Source organism: Kogia breviceps, chromosome 4 (genome assembly GCF_026419965.1).
Source record: "Kogia breviceps isolate mKogBre1 chromosome 4, mKogBre1 haplotype 1, whole genome shotgun sequence".
Lineage (NCBI taxonomy): Eukaryota > Metazoa > Chordata > Mammalia > Artiodactyla > Physeteridae > Kogia > Kogia breviceps.
The window spans coordinates 74,351,642-74,374,741 of NC_081313.1; the positions used below are offsets into that span (position 1 = coordinate 74,351,642).

Sequence of the window (23,100 nt, forward strand, 5' to 3'; positions counted from 1 at the left end):
ATAACTGAAGTGGTAAGACACTTGGCCATTCTTATTTTGCATTTCCCCAAAGGGTACAGTCTCTAAAATCTATCCCTGATTTCATCCCTTCTGTGATGACAGAGAGATTCTGTCATGTATTTTTATTTCCCTTTTTATCTTTTTCTGACCATCATCACCTCTGTCCTCTCCAACTCCTCAACTCCTCAGGATCTGGAAAGACCCCAGGTTTGCTTGGGCAAAAAACTTTCTATGCAGATGTCCCTGACTATGGAGTCACTAGTGATTTCAAGATTTAAAACATGATTATTTTTTACTTGTTTTATTTCCTTGTACTCCTCCATTCTTCCTTAATCATCATAGAACCATTTGCATTTAAGAGCCACCTAGCTCCATAACTTAGCAAATCAATGAGTTGCTCACCAAATGACCAGCGAAGAGACAATCTGGTAAGGATTGTCTATCCTATCAGACAATCTGATAGGATCCTGATAGGAATTAGTGTCTTTCCACTAGAATCTGCCCAGTTCTGGTCATCAGTACATTATATTGTACAAGCGGGGAAGCTATTCTTTATTGGAGTTACAATTAGCTCTTCTATCCAGAATGTAGTCATAATTTAATTTTAATTGTTTGCTTTAAATGTGTTCTGCTTGATTCCTTTGACTAAAAATATACACCATCAAACCAAATAGGTGTTTTAGTGGAAAGGTATTTACAGAACAATGCAGGTGAGGTATTCCCAGATTGATTGGATGCAGTTTTAATGACACAATCATCCACAAGTGTGTGCTAACCCCTACCACATTCCAATGACTTATGTATCAACATCACAGAGTATAGGAAGAGTCTCCCCCATTTAAAATAATTTGCAGTGACTATTTGAAATCACTAAGAAGAAGGAAAAGGAGGAGGTGGAAAGAAAAAAGAGGGAGGAGAAGAAGAGGACTACTCCAATGAAAAATAATAAAATCAGGAGTACATTCTAATGATGCTAAACTCTGCATCAGTTATATTTAGTCTCTTCTACCTCCAACTCACAAGCCTCCTTTGGTGTTACCATATTTAATAGACGTTTCAGTAAGTTCCAAAGAATCCATTAGGTATTAAAATTAAAGAAACATTATTTGCTGGAGACCAAGTGTACACAGATAATATGTTCAGCATCTGAATGTTACAGAAAACTTCTCCAAAATGGCCCATATGTTCTTGGAGAAAAAGCAGCAGTCCTGACAGTGAACCATGAAATATTCTGGAGGCAAATGGCAGAGTGCCAGTGTCTTAAGGGACAGCATTTTCCACTTTAAATAACAGAGAAAATAATGCTTTAAAATGTTCTTGGTGATGCATGATTCAGTAAACCCTTCAAGGCGTTGTAAGAAAAACCTTTTCTTCTTAAGACTGATGTTGGAAAGAATCAGACAAAAATTAAGAATTGCTCTGCCAGGCAGCATAAAGAATCAATGGGGGTCTTTCTGAAATTCAGGAAATTCAATGAATCGATAGACTGTTAGGAACCAGGCCACACATGCTGAAAGTGATTCTTTATAAGGACTAGATACAGAGATAACACAAGGCTCTTCAGAAAACCCTGAGCCCAAGCATGCATTAAAAGAAGCTAAATTGTGTACTAGCAGGAAATGAAAACAGCTTATTTTTTAACAGGCATCTGCAAATGGGGACATTTGGCAAGGGTAAACCAATGCTTAATTGAAAGATAAGCAATTTACAGGTAAACATCAAAATGTATTTTTTCATTTCTCATTTGATTTTTGTCATTTCTAGTTCACTTACCCTGTCTCTAAAAATGGCAAAATCTCTGCCATTAAATAATTTGGATTTAATTGACAGTCCCCAAGGCAAGCAAGCTGGAAGTATAATAATTCCTTTGAAAGCAAACACTCTTTGATGACTACAAGCATCAAGTATGATCAGAGAATTCTTCTTGGTCATTTTACAAGGGTCTATCCATCTTTATGTGGCCTATGACACCAAAATTAAAATGTATAAAGTGGTTCCTTAAAAATTATAAATAGTCAGTGGGGCAGCTGGGTACCTAAAAAAGATTCTTTTCATTATTATGGAGGGAACACTAGACTAAACCACTTACTTTATCCATGGTTTTATTTTAAATAATTTAATTTACCATTAAGACATGAAATTTACCCAACTGAAATCATCACAATTCCTTATGTTTTCTTTCAAAAAAGAAAAGTTTTTTAAAAAGGGAAGTGAAAGAAAACAAGGAAACTTTTAAAAATTTCATAAGCAAATTGAAAAATTAATTATAATAAGAAATTCATCTTACATTTAGAGTTATTACTACTAATTTTTCAGTTTATTGGCATTATCATAGTGTTTATTCATTGACAATTAAGCCAGGATCATAAAACATCCAGAAAACATATAGTTATTGAGTCCATTAGATAATAATACTGTAGACTATGATTTCTCCGTGTGGTGGGATTTTAACTGTGTCTAAATAATCTGGGGGAAAAGACTCTCTTAAGTATTTAGGACACATAAAATTTAAAATCTAACACTTGCGGTAAAATTAAGTATTCGTTAAGGTAATAATGTGACAATTACTCAAAAAAAAGTTGCACTTTCTATAGTGGATGCTGGCACAGGAACAAGATCAATGCATGTACTTCATTCATTTGAACGATTTTAAAATATGTCTAGAGAGCTGGAGAAGGGCCAGGCGGAGTGGTCATGGAGGGTCAGCGCTGGCTGCCGCTGGAGGCCAATCCCGAGGTCATCAACCAGTTTCTCAAACAATTAGGTCTACATTCTAACTGGCAGTTTGTTGATGTATATGGAATGGATCCTGAACTCCTTAGCATGGTACCAAAACCTGTGTGTGCAGTGTTGCTTCTCTTCCCTATTACAGAAAAGCATGAAGTATTCAGAACAGAAGAAGAGGAAAAAATAAAATCTCAGGGACAAAATATTACCTTATCAGTATATTTCATGAGGCAAACAATCAGCAGTGCCTGTGGAACAACTGTACTAATCCATGCTATTGCCAACAATAAAGACGAGATGCACTTTGAATCTGGATCAACCTTGAAAAAATTCCTAGAGGAGTCTGCATCACTGAGCCCTGAGAAACAAGCCATACACCTGGAGAACTATGACTCCATTCGAGTTACTCATGAGACTAGTGACCATGAAGGTCAGACTGAGGCACAAAATATGGATGAAAAATTAGATCTTCATTTTATTGCATTAGTTCATGTAGATGGGCATCTCTATGAATTAGATGGACAGAAACTATTTCCAATTAACCATGGGGAAACTAGTGACAAAACTTTATTAGAGGATGCCATAGAAGTTTTCAAGAAGTTTATGGAATGTGACCCTGATGAACAGAGATTCAATGCCATTGCTCTTTCTGCAGCACAGCTTGTCCAGAATGGAAACACCAAATACTGTATTATTTGCAACAAAATTAAATTTCTTCTGCCATACACTAATTCAAAAATTTTGCTATTTTTCATTAACTTGACTGATTAAACTTTATGTGAACTAAATAATAAATAAATAAATAAATAAATAAAATATGTAGCACCCAGTGGGTGATCAATTTAGAATGCCTGAATTCTATCTCTATAAATAATTATATTTGAAATATATTACAAAATCCATGGGCCCATATGAGGTAGAAATGAAGACTTAGAACAATGGGTAGAGAAAAAGTAGTTACATATTTGTCTACTGTATAATCAGTGCATATGACGATTCTTCTTAGTATCCAGGCTCTATCTCTTCCTGTTCAGGTTCAAGAACAATCTCTTGATGTTATTTATTGTCTAATGTGTCATTTCCTAACTAATGTCATACCTCACAATACATGAAAAAGACAGCAGTGTCATTACTATTCATAAAGCCATAGCTCTTCAGAATGCATTTGTATTGAAATAATATAGGTCTTCTTGTTACTCCAGTTCCCTAATACTGTTTATTTAGTTACATCATTACTCATGATGCTGTCCCACCCAATGGCTTCATTGTGCTATCAAAGGTAAGAACTGCTTCACTGATGAGGACTACAAATAAATGCAAATCTTACCCAAAGTATGCAGGAAAGTGTGAATTATTATTTTCTGTTATTTTAATTTTATCAAACTGAATTTTATAGTTTAAACATAGAATAACATATCTTCTTAATATGTCTTCCCTTGAAATCTTTAGCTAAAGTCACCGCATCCCTAGAATTTAATACCTTTCAATGTTGACCACATATGGCCACCAGTGAGGAGGATTGCTGAGGGTCCCATGAGCTGAGCAAGGAGAACAGTCCTATTCACACAAGGAATGTCCATCCATTTCCAGCAAGGCTTAAGACTAACCCAGGAGAATATGCCACCACATCAATCACAGGCAAGAGAAAACTTGATCAGAAGGGCTGATGGGCATCAAGGAGCAACATCCTGGAAAGCCCTCCAAGGAGACAGGCACAGCCTTTGCCAGAGATCTGCCTGACATGTAGCGCAAAGCCTGTGGAAGGAGTAGGGAAACAGTCCTAAGTTACAACTGGGGGCAGGGGTGGGGTGGGGAGGGGAACAAAGTAAAGATCAGAGAAGTCATATGACCTGGACACAGAGAGCTGAGAACTGTCCCTGTGGCCCAAGGGTTAGAGGTGGACTAGCAATAGCCTAGGGCCCTAATCTCCACCTGTGTTCAAAGTGAGTGAGATTCACCTGAAGTCAACATGTCAGCACTATTCTGGAAGCTCAATCTCATGTGATCCCGTGAAAGAAATGCTTTGGTCTGAACTCAGGTGCCTGACCTGGATGGCCCTCTTGGACCCTGTAGGTCCTAGCCCCCAGAAGGAATCTTTAAAAATTTAGTGGAAGGTATTCCAAAGTGCAGAGCTCCCTAAGATACAGGCTAGAAGCAGGGTCCCTGCTTGCTGGTATTGTGTTTTCCTCCAGTTTCTAAAAAGCCCTTAGATACAAACTCTGTCTTCCTATAGCAGCAACACATGTCCCTTTCCATATTACCAGTAATTGCATGTTCAAGTGTATTGCCAGAGAGTAGGCCACCCAATAATATCAGAATAACCTTGCAGTAAAGGATCTTGTCTTGCATTTTTGCTCTGCTCTCTAAAACCTGGCCCAGGGCTGGTCACGTAAAAGTCAACAAATACTTCTCTGTTCATAATAGCTAGTTACCAAATACAGTTAACAGGTAAACAATAAAACTGCTAAACAAGAGAAGTCAAGTCATTAATACTGTAAAGGTAACTGTTACTGGAAAAAAATTCATAGTAAGTTTTTCTTCATCATTAAGATTTCAACCTAAAGAAAACAGTGCTGTACACCAATTCTTTGGCCAGAGTGAAAGGGTCGGGTGGATATTCCATTTCCTGAAATTATTCACCACATTAAGTCCTCAATATTGTTTCTCTTCCCTTTTTTCATTTTCATTATGAGAAAAATACATGTCTTCTTTCTTTTTACTAAAATAAGTTTAGTACATCATTTTATGTCGAAGTTAATAATGACCTTTCTCTATTACTAACCTTCAACCCACAGTGATCTGTTACCTAGAATGAATGAAGTACCATTTTTTTATACATGGTTTATACCACATTATTTGTATGTGTACATGTATACGAATGGATACTGTATATTATTTAGATACATATATATACATGTCTCATCTCCACAGGAAAATTATATCCTTTATGCCAATGAGCATATTTCCTATAGAGCATGAAGCACCTTCCCAGACAGAGAAGGAAGCTGAGAAAAGTTTCTTATATTTGATTAAAGTTTGATCCCACCGTTGGATGTCTACCCTTTGAAACTTTTTGAGAACCTTGACGCTCATTAAAATATAAATGAGATTTAAGAGTGATAGGTGTCAGTAATTAAGAAATATCACATTTAAACAATTCTGTGGTAATAGAGGTAGCAGGTAAAAAAGTTAAATTAGTGTGGATTTCCCAGGGGATAGATGTACAAGTCCAGGTGATATATCTGCTTCCCAACAGATCTTTCCCAATACAAACCAAAATCATCACCAGTCATCACCAGTATCTACCACTGCTACTACCAGTACAACCAAACATGCCAGGTTATTAAGTTCTTGGGAACTGAAGCCATACATTATTCATAATTCTATCCTCAAGTAAATAGCACGTAGTAGTACTCAATAAATATTTATTGAGGGGATAAATGAAAACCTACACTGATTTGCCTTCTTAAACTGATCCAATCATATCTGGGTCAACAAGTGAAAGCTAATAATATAATTTCCTTTCTTTCACAGATTTTACCAGAAGTTGCATAGCGATAATAATTACCTTGCCAAAGTTGTGAACATTATACAAGAAATATGTTCCACGGTTACTAGGCTACACAGCTCACTTTGCTCATTCTTCTCAAGGGAAACTAAGCAAGAAGATATAGGTGGCTTTTCTTTTCAATCAACACTGTGAGCAAAAAACAACCCAATACAGTCATGTGTCATCTTCATTTATGAAGCCAAAACAGGAACAGATGATCTTATTATTTAGAAAAAAAAAAGAGAGAGAGAGAGAGAGAGAGAGATGAACATGGCACACTGGAAAATGTGTGGGTGAGGAGAAAAAAGTCAAGGTGCAAAATTTATAGTTTGTGGTAAAACATTAAGTGGCAATGAAAAGTCCTCAGCATTTTATCAGTAAGGGTTTAGAAAATGGCTACAAGATAGTCCAGATAATAAGAAATTGTCATATGCTTTTAAAATTTAGGTTGTCTTTTGAAATCTGATAATGTATAACTTCCTCAAGATTAAGCCACATAAACTTGTGGAATATAGAATACTAGGGATTACAAGCATCTTCTGATTATACTAAAATTAAGAGTTATTGAAATTAAAAGAGATTTTTAGTCCTATTTCCAGTTCAAAACAAGATAATCTTCCATAGCATCACCATCAGGTGGATTCTGGAAGATAATTATTTTGCACGCTCAGTTGAGGTTCTTGATTCTATCGCAGGAAGTTACTACAGGTTTTAGAGCAGAAGAGAGCCAAGATACATAAACTTTATTGTTATTGTTGCCCATTTGACAAGATAGTATCCCAAATGAATGGACATTGTCCATTCATATGGAAAACAAAAGCCTGTTTATCAGCTGGTTAATTGTGCTCAAACATGAAATAAGATTCCCATCAGTGAAGCTTCCTCACATTTGTATTTCTCACCTAAATTATAAACTATCTGTGAACAGAACCATTTTCAGCATCCAAGTGTTTATCATAATGAAGCACATCTGCCACAGATGACTGCTGACCTTTCAACTTTTGTCAGCACTTTGGCAGCTTGCATACTCATAGGAAAGGGGGATGGATGTGTGTTTCCTGGCACTGTCATCTTCCTTTATTTGTGTGGCTTAACTCTGAAATGAGGAAATAACTAAGTAAAGCCAGAACACTGAAAATATTCCTTACACAAAATGATTCTGGTGAATGCATTTATTTCCCATCAAATTTTCTGGACTTGGGAAAGGCTGAGTTTTTTGTTTTTGTTAACTCATTTTACTATTTTTTTTCAAACTTAGCAGCTGGAAAGAATTATTCATTGTATATATAATTGTAAAAAGTGGTTACTAACACTTAATTCAGCCTGTTTTATATCTGTTAGGTCACCCAGGAACCCCCATAGACTCTTACTTTACCGATGGGAAGAGATTTAAATATAGGGCTTCATCTTTCGTCTGTGGAGTTTTTGGACAAGCTAGATGATCAATCAAGAGCAAATTGAAAAAAGGCAAAAGTAGATCCCCCCTGCACAAACAGAGAATCTTAACTCTGATAATAAATCATTACTAAACATAATTATAATATATGGAATACCTTCAATAGGTACTGCACTAGGATCAGTATTATATACAATCTCCAACATATCCAGATTGTGCACAACCTCAGCACACACACAATGCAAGTCTCACAAGGTAGCCTTCTGGATGGGTGCTGCTTACATGGTTTTGACTCATGTGAGCAACAGAGTAATGACTGCATTCATGAATATGTGTAACCCTGCCATAAAATTTCAATAAATATTAATATCTCTTTCCATCCCCCTTTTCCTTCCTATCAGCACATGTCTGGCCACATACTTGTCCAAGGCACTAGTGGGTCCTTTTTACAGATGAAATAGTGTAGTCTATCCCCTGTACTTCAGGAGCTAATCATCTAATTTAATTCAGTAAATGGATGGCTGCTTGCCATTCATGCTCTTCCTAGTGACCCCCCCACCAAGTTCTTTTTAGGAAATCCCCTCCTTCTCCTGGTGTGTGAATTTCTAGCCTGGTCCTTCCCTTCTAGAAAGGTGAGGGGGATGCAAATTATTCTTTTTTCTAGACCGTTAGCAGAGTAGGAAGTTCCATCTATGGCCTAAATATGACAATTGGATCTGTCACCATGATGGTATTTTGACCACTCTATTCCACCTGTTGGAAGCTTACTGTGGCAATTACTTCCTAAAACCTGTCCTTCCTGAATTTTCTTTCTTCTCTTTTTTAACATCTTTATTGGAGTATAATTGCTTTACAATGCTGTGTAAGTTTCTGCTGTATAACAAAGTGAATCAGCTATACATAAACATATATCCCCATATCTCCTCCCTCTTGCGTCTCCCTCCGACCCTCTCTATCCCACCCCTCTAGGTGGTCACAAAGCACCAAGCTGATCTCCCTGTTTTATGCAGCTGCTTCCCACTAGCTATCTATTTTACATTTGGTAGTGTATATATGTCCATGCCACTCTCTCACTTTCTCCCAGCTTACCCTTACCCTTCCCTGTGTCCTCAAGTCCATTCTCTACATCTGGATCTTTATTCCTGTCCTTGCGCTAGGCTTTTCAGAACCTTTTTTTTTTCTCTCAGATTTCCATATATATGTGTTAGTAGATGGTATTTGTTTTCCTCTTTCTGAGTTACTTCACTCTATGAAAGTCTCTAGGTCCATCCACCTCACTACAAATAACTCAATTTTGTTTCTCTTTATGGCTGAGTAATATTCCATTGTATATATGTGCAACCTCTTTATCCATTCATCTGTCAATGGACAGTTAGGTTGCTTCCATGTCCTGGCTATTGTAAATAGTGCTGCAATAAACATTGTGGTACATGATGCTTTTTGAATTATGGTTTTCTCAGGGTATATGCCCAATACTGGGACTGCTGGGTCATATGGTAGGTCTATTTTTAGTTTTTAAGGAACCTCCATACTGTTCTCCATAGTGGCTGTGTCATTGCCAGCAACACTGCAAGAGGGTTCCCTTTTCTCCACACCCTCTCCAGCATTTATTGTTTGTAGATTTTTTGATGATGGCCATTCTGACCAGTGTGAGGTGATACTTCATTGTAGTTTTGATTTGCATCTCTCTAATGATTAATGATGTTGACCATCCTTTCATGTGTTTGTTGGCAATCTGTATATCTTCTTTGGAGAAATGTCTATTTAGGTCTTCTGCCCATTTTGGATTGGGTTGTTTGTTTTTTTTTTTTTTTTTTTTTTTATTGACCTGCATGAGCTGCTTGTATACTTTGGAGATTAATCCTTTATCAGTTGCTTCATTTGCAAATATTTTCTCCCATTCTGAGTGTTGTCTTTTTGTCTTGTTTATGGTTTCCTTTGCTGTGCAAAAGCTTTTAAGTTTCATTATGTCCCATTTGTTTATTTTTCTTTTTATTTCCATTTCTCTAGGAAGTGGATCAAAAAGGATCTTGCTGTGATTTATGTCATAGAGTGTTCTGCATATGTTTTCCTCTAAGAGTTTTATAATGTCTGACCTTACATTTAGGTCTTTAATCCATTTTGAGTTGATTTTTGTGTATGGTGTTATGGAGTGTTCTAATTTCATTCTTTTATATGTAGTTGTCCAGTTTTACCAGCACCACTTATTGAACAGGCCATCTTTTCTCCATTGTATATTCTTGCCTCCTTTACCAAATATAAGGTGACTATATGTGTGTGGGTTTATCTTTGGGCTTTCTATCCTGTTCCATTGACCTGTATTTCTGGTTTTTTTTTTGTGCCAGTCACATACTGTCTTGATTACTGTAGCCTTGTAGTATAGTCTGAAGTCAGGGAGCCTGATTCCTCCAGCTCCGTCTTTCTTTCTCAAGATCGCTTTGGCTATTTGGGGTCTTTTGTGTTTCCATACAAAGTGTGAAATTTTTTGTTCTAATTCTGTGAAAAATGCCATTGATAGTTTGACAGGGATTTCATGGAATATGTAGATTGCTTTGGGTAGTATAGTCATTTTCACAATGTTGATTCTTCCTATCCAAGAACATGGTATAACTCTCCATCTGTTTGTATCATCTTTAATTTCTTTCATCAGTGTCTTATAATTTTCTGCATACAGGTCTTTTGTCTCCTTAGGTAGGTTTATTCTGAGGTATTTTATTCTTTTTCTTGCAATGGTAAATAGGAGTGTTTCCTTAATTTCCCTCTCAGATTTTTCATCATCAGTGTATAGGAATGCAACAGATTTCTATGCATTAATTTTATACCCTGCTATTTACCAAATTCATTGATTAGCTCTAGTAGTTTTCTGGTATCATCTTTAGGTTTCTCTGTGTATAGTATCATGTCATATGCAAACAGTGACAGTTTTACTTCTTCTTTTCTGATTTGGATTCCTTTTATTTCTTTTTCTTCCCTGATTGCTGTGGCTAAAACTTCTAAAACTATGTTGAATAATAGTGGTGAGAGTGGACAAGCTTGTCTTGTTACTGATCTTTGAGGAAATGGTTTCAGTTTTTCACCATTGAGAATGATGTTGTCTGTGAGTTTGTTACATATGGCCTTTATTATGTTGAGGCAGGTTCCCTCTATGCCTACTTTCTGGAGAGTTTTTTTTATCATAAATTGGTATTGAATTTTGTTGAAAGCTGTTTCTGCATCTATTGAGATTATCACATGGTTTTTCTCCTTCAATTTGTTAATATGGTGTATCACATTGACTGATTTGCATATATTAAAGAATCCTTGCATTCCTGGGATAAACCCCACTTGATCACAGTACATGATCCTTTCAATGTGCTTTTAGATTTTGTTTGCTAGTATTTTGTTGAGAATTTTTGCATCTATGTTCATCAGTGATATTGGCCTGTAGTTTTCTCTTTTCTTTGACATCTTTGTCTGGTTTTGGTCAACAGAGTGTTGGTGGCCTCATAGAATCAGTTTGCAAGTGTTTCTCCCTTTGCTATATTTTGGAAGAGTTTGAGAAGGATAGGTGTTAGCTTTTCTCTAAATGTGTGATAGAATTCACCTGTGAATCCATCTGGTCCTGGGCTTTTGTCTGTTAGATTTTTAATCACGGTTTCAATTTCAGTGCTTGTGATTGGTCTGTTTCTATTTCTTCCTGGTTCAGTCTTGGAAGGTTGTGCTTTTCTCAGAAGTTGTCCATTTATTTCAGGTTGTCCATTTTATTGGTATATAATTTATTGTAGTAATCTCTCATGATCCTTTGTATTTCTGCAGTGTCAGTTGTTACTTCTCCTTTGTCATTTCTAATTCTCTTGATTTGAGTCTTCTCCCTTTTTTTCTTGATGAGTCTGGCTAATGGTTTATAAATTATGTTTATCTTCTCAAAGAACAAGCTTTTAGCTTTGTTGTTCTTTGCTACTGTTTCCTTCATTTCTTTTTCATTTATTTCTGATCTAATCTTTATGATTTCTTTCCTTCTGCTAACTTTGAGGGCTTTTTGGTCTTCTTCTCTAATTGCTTTAGGTGTAAGGTTAGGTTGTTTATTTGAGATGTTTCTTGTTTCTTGAGGTAGGATTGTATTGCTATAAACTTCCCTCTTAGAAATGCTTTTGCTCCACCCCATAGGTTTTGGGTTGCTATGTTTTCACTGTCATTTGTTTCTAGGTATTTTTTTATTTCCTCTTTGATCTCTTGGTTATTCAGTAATGTATTGTTTAGCCTCCATGTGTTTTTTTTTTTTTTACAGTTTTTTTTTTCTGTAATTGATATCTAGTCTCATAGCATTGCAGTCAGAAAAGATACCTGATACGATTTCAATTTTCTTAAATTTACCAAGGCTTGATTTGTGACCCAAGATATGATCTATCCTGGAGAATGTTCCATGAGCACTTGAGAAGATAATGTATTCTGTTGTTTTTGGTTGGAATGTCCTATAAATATCAATTAAGTCCACCTGGTTTAATGTATCATTTAAAGCTTGTGTTTCCTTATTTATTTTCATTTTGGATGATCTATCCATTGGTGAAAGTGGGGTGTTAAAGTCCCCTACTATTATTGTGTTACTGTCAATTTCCCCTTTTATGGCTGTTAGGATTTGCCTTATATATTGAGGTGCTCTTACATTGGGTGCATAAATATTTATAATTGTTATATCTTCTTTTTGGACTGATCCCTTGATCATTACGTAGTGTTGTCTCTTGTAACAGTCTTTATTTTAAAGTCTATTTTGTCCGATATGAGAATTGCTATTCCAGCTTCCTTTTGATTTCCATTTGCATGGAATATCTTTTTCCATTCCCTTTTAGTCTGTATGTGTCCCTAGGTCTGAAGTTGGTCCCTTGTAGACAGCATATAGACGGGTTTGTTTTTGTATCCATTCAGCCAGTCTATGTCTTTTGGTTGCAGAATTTAATCCATTTACATTTAAGGTAGTTATCAGTACATATGTTATTACCATTTTCTTAATTGTTTTGGGTTTGTTATTGAAGGTCTTTTCCTTCTCTTGTGTTTCCTGCCTAGAGAAGTTCCTTTAGCATTTGTTGTAAAGCTGATTTGGTGGTGCTGAATTCTCTTAACTTTTGCTTGTCTGTAAAGGTTTTAATTTCTCCATCAAATCTGAATGAGATCCTTGCTGGGTAGAGTAATCTTGGTTGTAGGTTTTTCCCTTCTCTCACTTTAAATATGTCCTGCCACTCCCTTTCGGCTTGCAGAGTTTCTGCTGAAAGATCAGCTGTTAACCTTATGAGGAGTCCCTTTTATGTTATTTGTTGCTTTTCTCTTGCTGCTTTTAATATTTTTTCTTTGTATTTAATTTTTGATTGATTAATATGCATCTTGGTGTGTTTCTCCTTGGATTTACCCTGTATTGGACTCTCTGTGCTTCCTGGATTTGCTTGATTATTTCCTTTCCCATGTTAGGGAAGTTTACAACTATAATCTCTTCAAATATTTTCTCAGTCTCTTTCTTTTTCTCTTCTTCTTCTGGGCCCCCTATAATTCGAATGTTGGTCTGTTTAATATTGTCCCAGAGGTCTCTGAGGCGTCCTCAATTCTTTTCATTCTTTTTTCTTTATTCTGCTCTGCAGTAGTTATTTCCACTATTATATCTTCCAGGTCACTTATCTGTTCTTCTGCCTCAGGTATTCTGCTATTGATTCCTTGTAGAGTATTTTTAATTCCACTTATTTTGTTGTTCATCATTGTTTGTTTGCTCTTTAGTTCTTCTAGGTCTTGTTAAATGTTTCTTGTATTTTCTCCATTCTATTTCCAAGATTTTAGATCATTTTTACTATCATTACTCTGAATTATTTTTCAGGCAGACTGCCTGTTTCCTCTTCATTTGTTTTGTCTGATGGGTTTTTACCTTGCTCCTTCATCTGCTGTATATTTCTCTGTCTTCTCATTTTGTTATCTTGCTGTTTGGGGTCTCCTTTTTCCAGGTTGCAGGTTCATAGTTCTCAGTATCTTTGGTGTCTGCCCCCAGTCGGTGAGGTTGGTTCAGTGGCTTGTGTAGGCTTCCTGGTGGAGGGGACTGGTGCCTGTGCTCTGGTGGTTGGGGCTGGATCGTCTTTCTTGTGGGCAGGGCCAAGTCCGATGGTGTGTTTTGGGGTGCCTGTGAACTTAGTATGATTTTAGGCAGCCTCTCTGCTAATGGGTAGAGTTGTGTTCCTGACTTACTAGTTGTTTGGCATGGGGCATCCAGCACTGGAGCTTGCTGGCCATTGGGTGGAACTGGGTATTACTGTTGAGCTGGAGATCTCTGGGAGAGTTCTCATCAATTGATATTACATCGGGCCAGAAGGTCTCTGGTGGACCAATGTCCTGAACTCGGCTATCCCACCTCAGAGGCTCAGGCCAACCCCTGGCTGGAGCACCAAGACCCTGTCAGCTGCACGGCTCAGAATAAATGGGAGGAAAAAAAGAAAGAAAATAAATAAAATTTTTTTAAAATCATAAATACGTTTTTTCATTATTAACATAAAAAAATAATAATTGAAATAAAAACAAGAGGGAGCAACCAAACCAATAAAGAAATCCACCAATGATAACAAGTGCTAAACCTAAACTAAGGTAAACATAAATATCAGAAACAAATCAGTCACAGACAGTGAACCCCTTGTCTACAGTTGCTGCTAAAGTCCACCACCTCAATTTTGGGACGATTCGTTGTCTATTCAGGTATTCCACAGATGCAGGTACATCAAGTTGATTGTGGAGACTTAATCCGCTGCTCCTGATGCTGCTGGGAGAGATTTCCCTTTCTCTTCTTTGTTTGCACAGCTCCTGGGGTTCAGCTTTGGATTTGGCCCCGCCTTGGCCTGTAGGTCGCCCTCAGGCATCTGTTCCCCACCCAGACAGGAGGGGGTTAAAATAGCAGCTGATTAGAGGGCTCTGGCTCACTCAGGCTGTGGGGAGGGAGGGCTATGGTAGCTGTAATTGGAATGCGGGGCGAACCTGCAGTGGCAGAGGACGGCATGACTTTGCAATATCCTGAGGTGCGCCATGTGTTCTCCTGGGAAAGCTGTCCCTGGATCACAGGACTTTGGCAGTGGCGGACTGCACAGGCTCCCGGGGATGGGGAGGTGTGGATAGTAACCTGCGCTTGCACACAGGATTCTTGGTGGTGGCAGCAGCAGCCTTAACATTTCATGCCTGTCTCTGGGGTCTGAGCTGATAGCGGCGGCTCGCACTCATCTCTGGAGTTTGTTTAGGCGGTGCTCTGCCTTCTGTGGGCAGACAGGGAAGGAATCCCCTCTTCTCATACACCCCAAAACAATGGTCTCTTGCCTCTTAGGCAGTTCCAGACCTCTTCCTGGACTCCCTCTGGGCTAGCTGTGGCGCACTAGCCCCTTCAGGCTGTGTTCACACAGCCAACCCCAGTCCTCTCCCTGGGATCTGATCTCCGAAGCCTGAGCCTCAGCTCCCAGCCCCCTCCCGCCCCTGCGGGTGAGCAGACAAGCCTCTCGGGCAGGTGAGTGCTGGTTGGCACCGATCCTCTGTGCAGGAATCTCTCTGCTCTGCCCTTTGCACCCCTGTTGCTGCGCTCTCCTCCGGGGCTCCAAAGCTTCCCCCACCCCCACCCCGTCTCTGCCAGTGAAGGGGTTTCCTAATGTGTGGAAACTTTTTCTCCTTCACAGCTCCCTTGAGAGGTGCAGGTTCCATCCCTAGTCTTTTGTCTCTGTTTTTTCTTTTTTCTTTTGCCCTACCCAGGAACGTGGGGAGTTTCTTGCCTTTTGGTAGGTCTGAGGTCTTCTGCCAGCGTTCAGTAGGTGTTCTGTAGTTGTTCCACTTGTAGACGTATTTTTGATGTATTTGTGGGGAGGAAGGTGATCTCCACATCTTACTCCTCTGCCATCTTGCCCTGAATTTTCTTGAATCGTGGTCTGAAGCCTGGTCTGCCAGCTCCCTGTTAATTGTGGAAGCCCCCACCTGGATATTCTTCCAGTGAGTTCCCTTTCATTTTTGTTAACCAGAGTTGGTGTCTGTTGCTTACAAGGAAGAACCATTACTAATATATAATGCACGTAATTATGAAAGATCATTTATAATGCAAGATAACATATGCGATATTGGGAGAACAGATAAAAATCTAAATATTTAAAGAAAGGGATAATGGTAGTAGCCTCAGTTAATCAGGAGAGGATAATACAGAGAATGACACTTAGGGAAGAGCAGAGTTTCAGTAGGTACGGTAGGATGGTTGACAAGCTTGTTGGCAGGAAGAAGGAGCAAAATGTACTCAGGAGACAATGTATAGTTACCTTCATTGGAGTGAGGATTGCCTCTAAGTGTTCTTCCTGCCACAAACATTTGTTTAGCATCTTCTACTGTCAGGCACTGCTGGAACACAGAGAGTGTTCATGTCGGGTACCTGCCCCTGGGGAGCACAAGGCCAGTCATCTCCAGTAGAGAAGAAAACTCCTACTGTGGGTTAGCAAAAATTTTTGACTACTGCCCCAAACCTATTCTGTGAGAAAAATAGTATCTTTGCCAAAGTAAATTTTTGATGTTACCAATGCATTATTTACAGGTAGAAAAAGGAAAGTAAATGCTAGATTTAAATAAATGCATTTAAAATGGCAATGAGCAGACGTTTGAAGCCTTCAAGGGTAGCGCTCCATGAAAATTGTGAGAATTTCTAGCTTCAATTGATTCTCTCTTTAGCACTTGGAGTAAGTGTGAAAGCATTCATAAAAAAATATATATAACCTATATGTGAAGAAAAATTTAATTTCACAATTGTGATTGCTTTATATAATTCTCTGAAAAATCATTACTCATACATTTGCTTCTTTCTGACAGATGTTAGCTAGTTTTTTATCTTTTTATTTTAGTCTTTAGGGCACAGGTAAAGCAAAGATGATTTCTACAGGCCATCTTATTGTGAACACAGTTGATATCTTCTTTCTATGTCTTGATATACTATTGGTATTTTAAATTCCATTAAGCATAAAGAGAAACTGCTTACTTGGTAACCAAATTGAACCTTCCCACTGGAGGAACATGTGTGGTAAACAGCAGTATGTAACATAGTGGAAGTATTTGCATATGTTTAAGCATCTCATCAAGCATGAAGTACAGACTGCCCACACAGATACCTGTGCACAGTCCCAAGGGTTGCTGATCCGGAATAACTGCTCCATTTCACCTAAACTTAGAACAATTGTCAATAGTGATGATTTCTCACGGTTGGAATTAAGCAATGATGGACATCTGGATATAACATAGTTTATTTAATCAATCTTTCACAGTTCATATTTAGGTGGATTCCATTTTAATTACCTGGATTATCTGAGTATTTATCTTGGATAAATTCCAAGCAGTAGAATTGTTAGTATATATACATTTTCAACGTTTTTGACCTATAAAGGATTTGCTTGTTTTTTTCTTCAGGAAAAAAAAAAAAAACTGTACCAACTTATACTCACACAGCACTGTGTAAGTCACTGCTACATAGGCTCGTGAACTTCAGTCCTGGTGCCCAGGGTGAGGAAGAACACGGGGCTGGGGGGTGGTGGGGAGGGCAGGGTGTCAATCCAGTTGTTACATGAATGTCTAATCTGAATTTTCATTCTCAGCCAGAAAAGGGATAAAATAGTTTAAGTTGCCAGGTTTTCATATCCCTCTTTCTCTGTTTCTCAGTATTTGTTATATTATTAAGAAAAAACTTCTCCTTTATAAATTTTAAATTACATTAATAGAAAGTAATAAACTTTCCTAAACTATTATCACAGAATTTCACTTCCCAACATGAGGTTCTGCATTCAGCAACTATACATCCTTCTATTTTATCTATCTAGGAAAAGGGAAAGTCAGGATTTGGACATTTTCCACCTATCTTCATCATCACATCTGTGTCTTTGCTCATTTCATTCTTTGTCCAGCAAAGCTCTTTCTCCTCTTGCAGACCTCTCCTCAACCTCTCTTCCTTCCATTTAGAGTACAAGCCCCACCTCTGCTACATTGCCTCTCTGGCTACTGGCTCACAGTGGTCATTTGCTCCACTCCTCAGCCCTGACACTGCATACATGCAACCTAGAGGATCGCCATATTGGGTAAATTACAGTTACTAATGTATTTTGGCTGAGCAGAATCCAGAATGAAAGCATTTATCACCTACTCTTTGAAAATGACTGTCAGCTGTGTATTTCAGGCCTTCTCTTGACCACCTCATTCTTTGTCATTAGGGAAAAAAAATTAAGTCTTCATAGAAATAAATAGCTCAAAAAATAATCATCTTATTTATAAAATATATGAAACTTTCTGTTATTTCATGATGATGGTGACCACATACATTTCTATACTTTTAAGACCTTGAGATTTTTCTTGAATTCTCACTAGGAATTATCAACATATGATTGATCCAAAGGTCATTATTTTTTAAAATAATTGGGATTCTTCAACTGTATATTAGGAAGCTTGTTAAATATAATGAAGAATTAAACATTTTCATTTTGAAAGGCGCTAGTATGAAGTAGTTATTCCCAACATAATTCTTTCTACTTTCTCATCATACAGACACACAGGCACACTGACACATCATCCACAAATAAACCTTTGGTTTTAAAATAATAATGATTCTATTTTCATTAAGAAAAAATGTTCATGCAACTACTGAGTAGTCATCTTTAATTCTGGTTCATTTGAACCCTCCTCCCCCCCACTCCCCGCTAAAAAGAGAAATCAGTTCATCAAACATGCATACATTTAATTTCACTTGTTAAAAGTTGAAATTTGGTCTATTTCCTCTCAAATCTTTGTCTCATATCACTGTCCTATATAACTCCCATGCCCAGGTTTTCCTAATAACCAAAAGCAATATTAGACTAACGCTGAATTTTAAAACAATTTTATCTGTGACTTACAAGTTTAATAGCTCTAAACTTGTCAACCTCAATTAGGACAAGACGATTTTTAAAAAAATATTCCTTTAATTAATTAATTAATTAATTTGTTTATTTGGCTGCGCCAGATCTTAGCTGCAGCACGCAGGATCTTTACTAACGGCATGTGGGATCTAGTTACCTGACCAGGGATCAAACCCGGGCCCCCTGCATTGGGAGCCAGGAGTCTTAGCCACTGGGCCACCAGGGAAGTCCCAGGACAAGAAGATTTTTAATCTTATTGTTTTCTTTAGGAGTTTTTTCATGAAGACCATCATAAAAACATAGTAGAAATATCACTACAAATAAGGACTATATATGAAAACATTTTCAAGTGTTGGATATAATCATTTCTATTTGGGCTTCAGAAATAAATACTCAAAAGTGGCAGCTTAAGTTACAGCCACTGTAAGTGAAAAACAAAAACAGAAACCAGCAATCTTGTTCACTTATCTGTGCAAAGACATATTTCATATGCAATTGAAGAAAATTCTCATCTGATCAGTTCGTTAAATATTCTATAAATTAACTTCTTGAAGACTGAATTCAAGTCTGTATAAGGTGACTGTTTTCTCTCAAGGACTTTCAACTTCCACACTTTAAAAGCAAAACAAAGTATTGTCCATATTTAATGGTGAAATAAATACACAGCATTCAGTCATGCTCATCCTTTTAAGATTTTTCTCTTCCTTTATAGCAAGCAAAAGAAAAAAGCTGTAACCAGGAAAGTAACTTCCTCTTATTTTTCTCCTTTTATGTCATCCAAGCTCTTTCCTTCCTCCTTCATTTCTCTCAGAAGATTTAGATTGTGTGGTAACACCTGCTGGGGTGGTAACTGCAGTGGAGCTTTGCCTTCATGGTGCCCTGTGAGCACTTAGAGTGACACAGATCACTGTCTCTAGACTCCTGCTCGTCGCCTGGTTACGCCTGGCATCAGAAACTTGGCCACAGTGAACCGTCTTCGTGCCCACGTCTTCTAGGCAGGACCTAGAAGCTTGGGGCGCTGGGCAGTTCTGTCTCTTCCCCAGCTCAGTGGAACTGAGGCTAGAATCCCTGTCCTTCCACTACAGATGGTCAGCAGACTGGAGTGCACCAGTAATCTGAGAAGAGGCTAGGCTTCTTTTAATTACCAATTACTCTGTCACTTCACGTTGGTTATCTCTGTACCTGGAGTTCATGCAACAGACAACTTAATACACATTATTTAAATAATCATCAAAACCTTTCCTGCTTCAGCACTTTCCACCTTTCTCTGGAAAGGCCTGCACATTTATCAGCATTTCCAGCAAATAGGGAGGGGGAGGTGACCTTAAAACAAACTGATCAGACATTGGAACAAAAAAGACAGGAAGATGAAGGCAGTCTGTGAAGATGAAAGTGTAAAGAGATCTTGGGGGAAAATAGCTGGAGAGGAGCCTTTTAAAAATCAAACAGAAAAACTCATCAGTTGACTCTTCTTTCTTTCTTTCTTTCTTTCTTTTTTTTTTTTAACATTTTAGCAATGTGTGCAAGGAGTTTTATTTATCAAGCCAGATCTCCCATTCTGTAAATACATTTTGCAAAAGAAGTAAGAGGAAAGTAGGTTCATAACCCTTCAGTAGTTTCCCCAAAGTTATTTAGCATTTTTGTCACTAGAAAAACACTTAATAATTTGAGAACATTTTCCAGCAACAATACATTGAACTGAAAGGAAACCGTTGGGTCCGTGTGGAAATGCTTAGTTGCTTCTCCCATACTGAACTAGTCTGTGCATACATAGAGAACTTATGACATATTCCCTTGTTATGTATACACTTTTTATGTGCAACAATGCCAAAAAGTGATTACTTGGAGACTGAGAATTATGCTGACAGTCACCTGTCATTCATTGTCCTTTATTCCGACAACCGCAGGCATTCAGGCATGGATTTATGGGTTTTCCCCCCTTTTGCTTTATTTTTAAAGGGGTTGGGGGATGGGGGAGAATATCAGAGGATTCAGTCTTGAATGGACTTTTGTTTTGCTCTTTCTTTTACCTCTTGACTGTGTCAAATGCAGTGTGTCTCTCATGCAGTTTCTCTCTTTAGAGAGCCTCGGCCGGGCCAGCTAGTTAGTATTCAGAGACAAGGCAAAGAGGATAAAATTCTTCTCTCTGCTTGCTGAGACTGCAAATAAGCAATTAGACTAAAAGCAACGTATCGGAGAAAGAAGGCCATTGCAGACATCATTGTTGACTGGAACATGCCAATATAACTTTAAAATTGTAAAAACTTCATAGCAGGGAGAAATAGTCACTTAGAGACACATGTTGGTTAAGACACTAAGTCAGTATTTGTTACAGACATTTCTGCTTTGTAATGTACTCTGAACTGTAAGATTTTGCATTTAATCTTGTTTACTTATTGTGATGAGAAACAAATGGGTGAAATTAGCAATGGTGATAGAAAATTCAACCTTTTATTGTATTTCATGTTATGAGAATGTTTTCTAGATGGGTATGTTACTCCCATTTTCATTTGAGCTCACTTTAAAGGACTGTAATGGAAAGCTGAAGGTTACAAACTGTTTTATGTCTGACCAAGCAATAACGTATAGATCTGCTGAATAGTTATATGAGAGGTTTACGCAATATATGCCAGCCATTTGCTGGATATCAACGATGGTATGTGAAGTAATTCTTAAGACTCTTCTTCCTCCCTTTAACATAGAGATTTTATGCTGGGTGCTAGCAGTTGATGCACTTCCTATGCAATTACTGTGCAATCACATGCAGTTACTCTGTTACTAAACTGGGATTACCTAATTCCATTTTGTGCTAGACCAATCTCCAGTGAGCCTTCAAGATTGTCCAATTGCTGGGAAGTAGCAAGTAGACTTTCTCTTGATTTGATATATTTAATCCATCCCTTTTCCTCTTTCCACCCCCATCCTTCCAAACCACGTTTCCCAAAAGTTTAGAAATGCTAGCCTGATGAATTTATTTTTACATATTCTAAGGCAGGAAAAAGAAAGGAATCTGGATTATTGACATTCTTTACCGGAACTACAGTAGACTAGAGTTAGCAGAAAAAACTGCTAATCATCACAGTTTTCGTGTTGGAAGCAATTTGCCTATAATTAGTAAGTTGATAAATACCAACAAAATGGGTGCTAAAACGAACAACTCTTGTGCTGAGAGACATTTGACTCTACATTACACTTTGCATTTTTATATATGCAGCATTACATTTTGTTACAAAGAACGACAACTTTAGTGGCAGCTGAAGCACTCTAATCTGTCTTCTGAAGGAAAGCAGACATACATCTTAATATAACAACTTCTTTTATAAAACATATCTGTTTTCTCAAGGAGTAAGCAATGCAAGGATAAGAAAAGAAGTTGGTCTTTTATTTATTTTACATAAAGTGGTAACAAAAGATGGAAGATTTATTTTGCCAGATAATGAAATGCCATAGCATGTAACATTAAATGGTACCAGTTTCTTAGGGTATATTCTTCTTCATTGATAATATCAAATTCACATTTGTTTGTAGGTATGTTTTCTACATTTCATATGAAATGATTATTGTGTTCAATGTTTCAATTCCGTATAGAATCAAACTCATGGCCATTTTTGTTCAATTTAAACAATGAAATTAGTATGGTGTACTAAAACATAAGACAAACGTTTAATTCAAATAAACAAGATATGGTATACTGTATCTTTGAAATCAAATATGGTTATATGTCTGAAATGTTTTAATGAAAGCTTTTAGCTTTTGCAAGGGTCTAAATCACAATAGGTGCATTATACATAATAAATAAAGGGCTATGACAGCTTTATCAGTGGTATGCTGAAATGCTGACTTTCATAGTTATCAGAAAACATAATATCACAGTAAATTTAATCTATATGATCCAATAGAACAAAAGAGATTATCCTAAGAAAGAAATTGTAAGGGTATAAATAAATTTCTTTATGTGAATGTGGCTGGGAAAAAATACATCATTCTAGTGCTTTCTAAAATGGTAACTGGTGTTTATAGATATAATTTTAGGAGCGCCCTTATCTACAGCCACTTTACAGGTAGCTTGATTAGCACATGGTTATCAGAGATCTTACAGTGCCTTCATACTAGAGACCGTGTGGCCAGTGGATTGATTGGTAATTATCAAATATCTTCTAAGATAGCCTTTAAAATATATTCTTGTATTTTAATATTTGATTAGGTTTTCTTCTCCTTCCCCTTTTATCAGTATACCTTTGGTATTCCTAGATACTGAATGAGATGATAAAAAATGACCACCAGCAAAATAAATGCATGTTTTCCTTTCCCTCTTCCGAATATTCTATAGTGGGTGGTAAAATATGTAAGCCATTTCAAAGTCATGTAAACCATCCCAAATATGTCAGGGAAAGAAGAAGAGACTGCAATTCATTAGTTGTCTGCAATGAATCAACTTGAAAGAACATTTTCAAGGCCCAAGTAACTTTGTTTTCATTTATGGTTCATATCAATAATTTTATACCAGAAGCAGCTTGCTTATTTGACATGTAGTATAT

General features: G+C 37.3%; 1 long non-coding RNA gene and 1 pseudogene across 2 annotated transcripts in view; one reads left to right on the forward strand and one right to left on the reverse strand.

Annotated features, from left to right (window-relative positions):
* LOC136794165 (uncharacterized) overlaps nucleotides 1-23,100 on the reverse strand; it is a 905,160-nt gene that overhangs the window by 827,275 nt on the left and 54,785 nt on the right. The gene's annotated exons all lie outside the window — the stretch shown is intronic.
* Nucleotides 2,695-3,498, forward strand: LOC131755390 (ubiquitin carboxyl-terminal hydrolase isozyme L3 pseudogene; annotated as a pseudogene).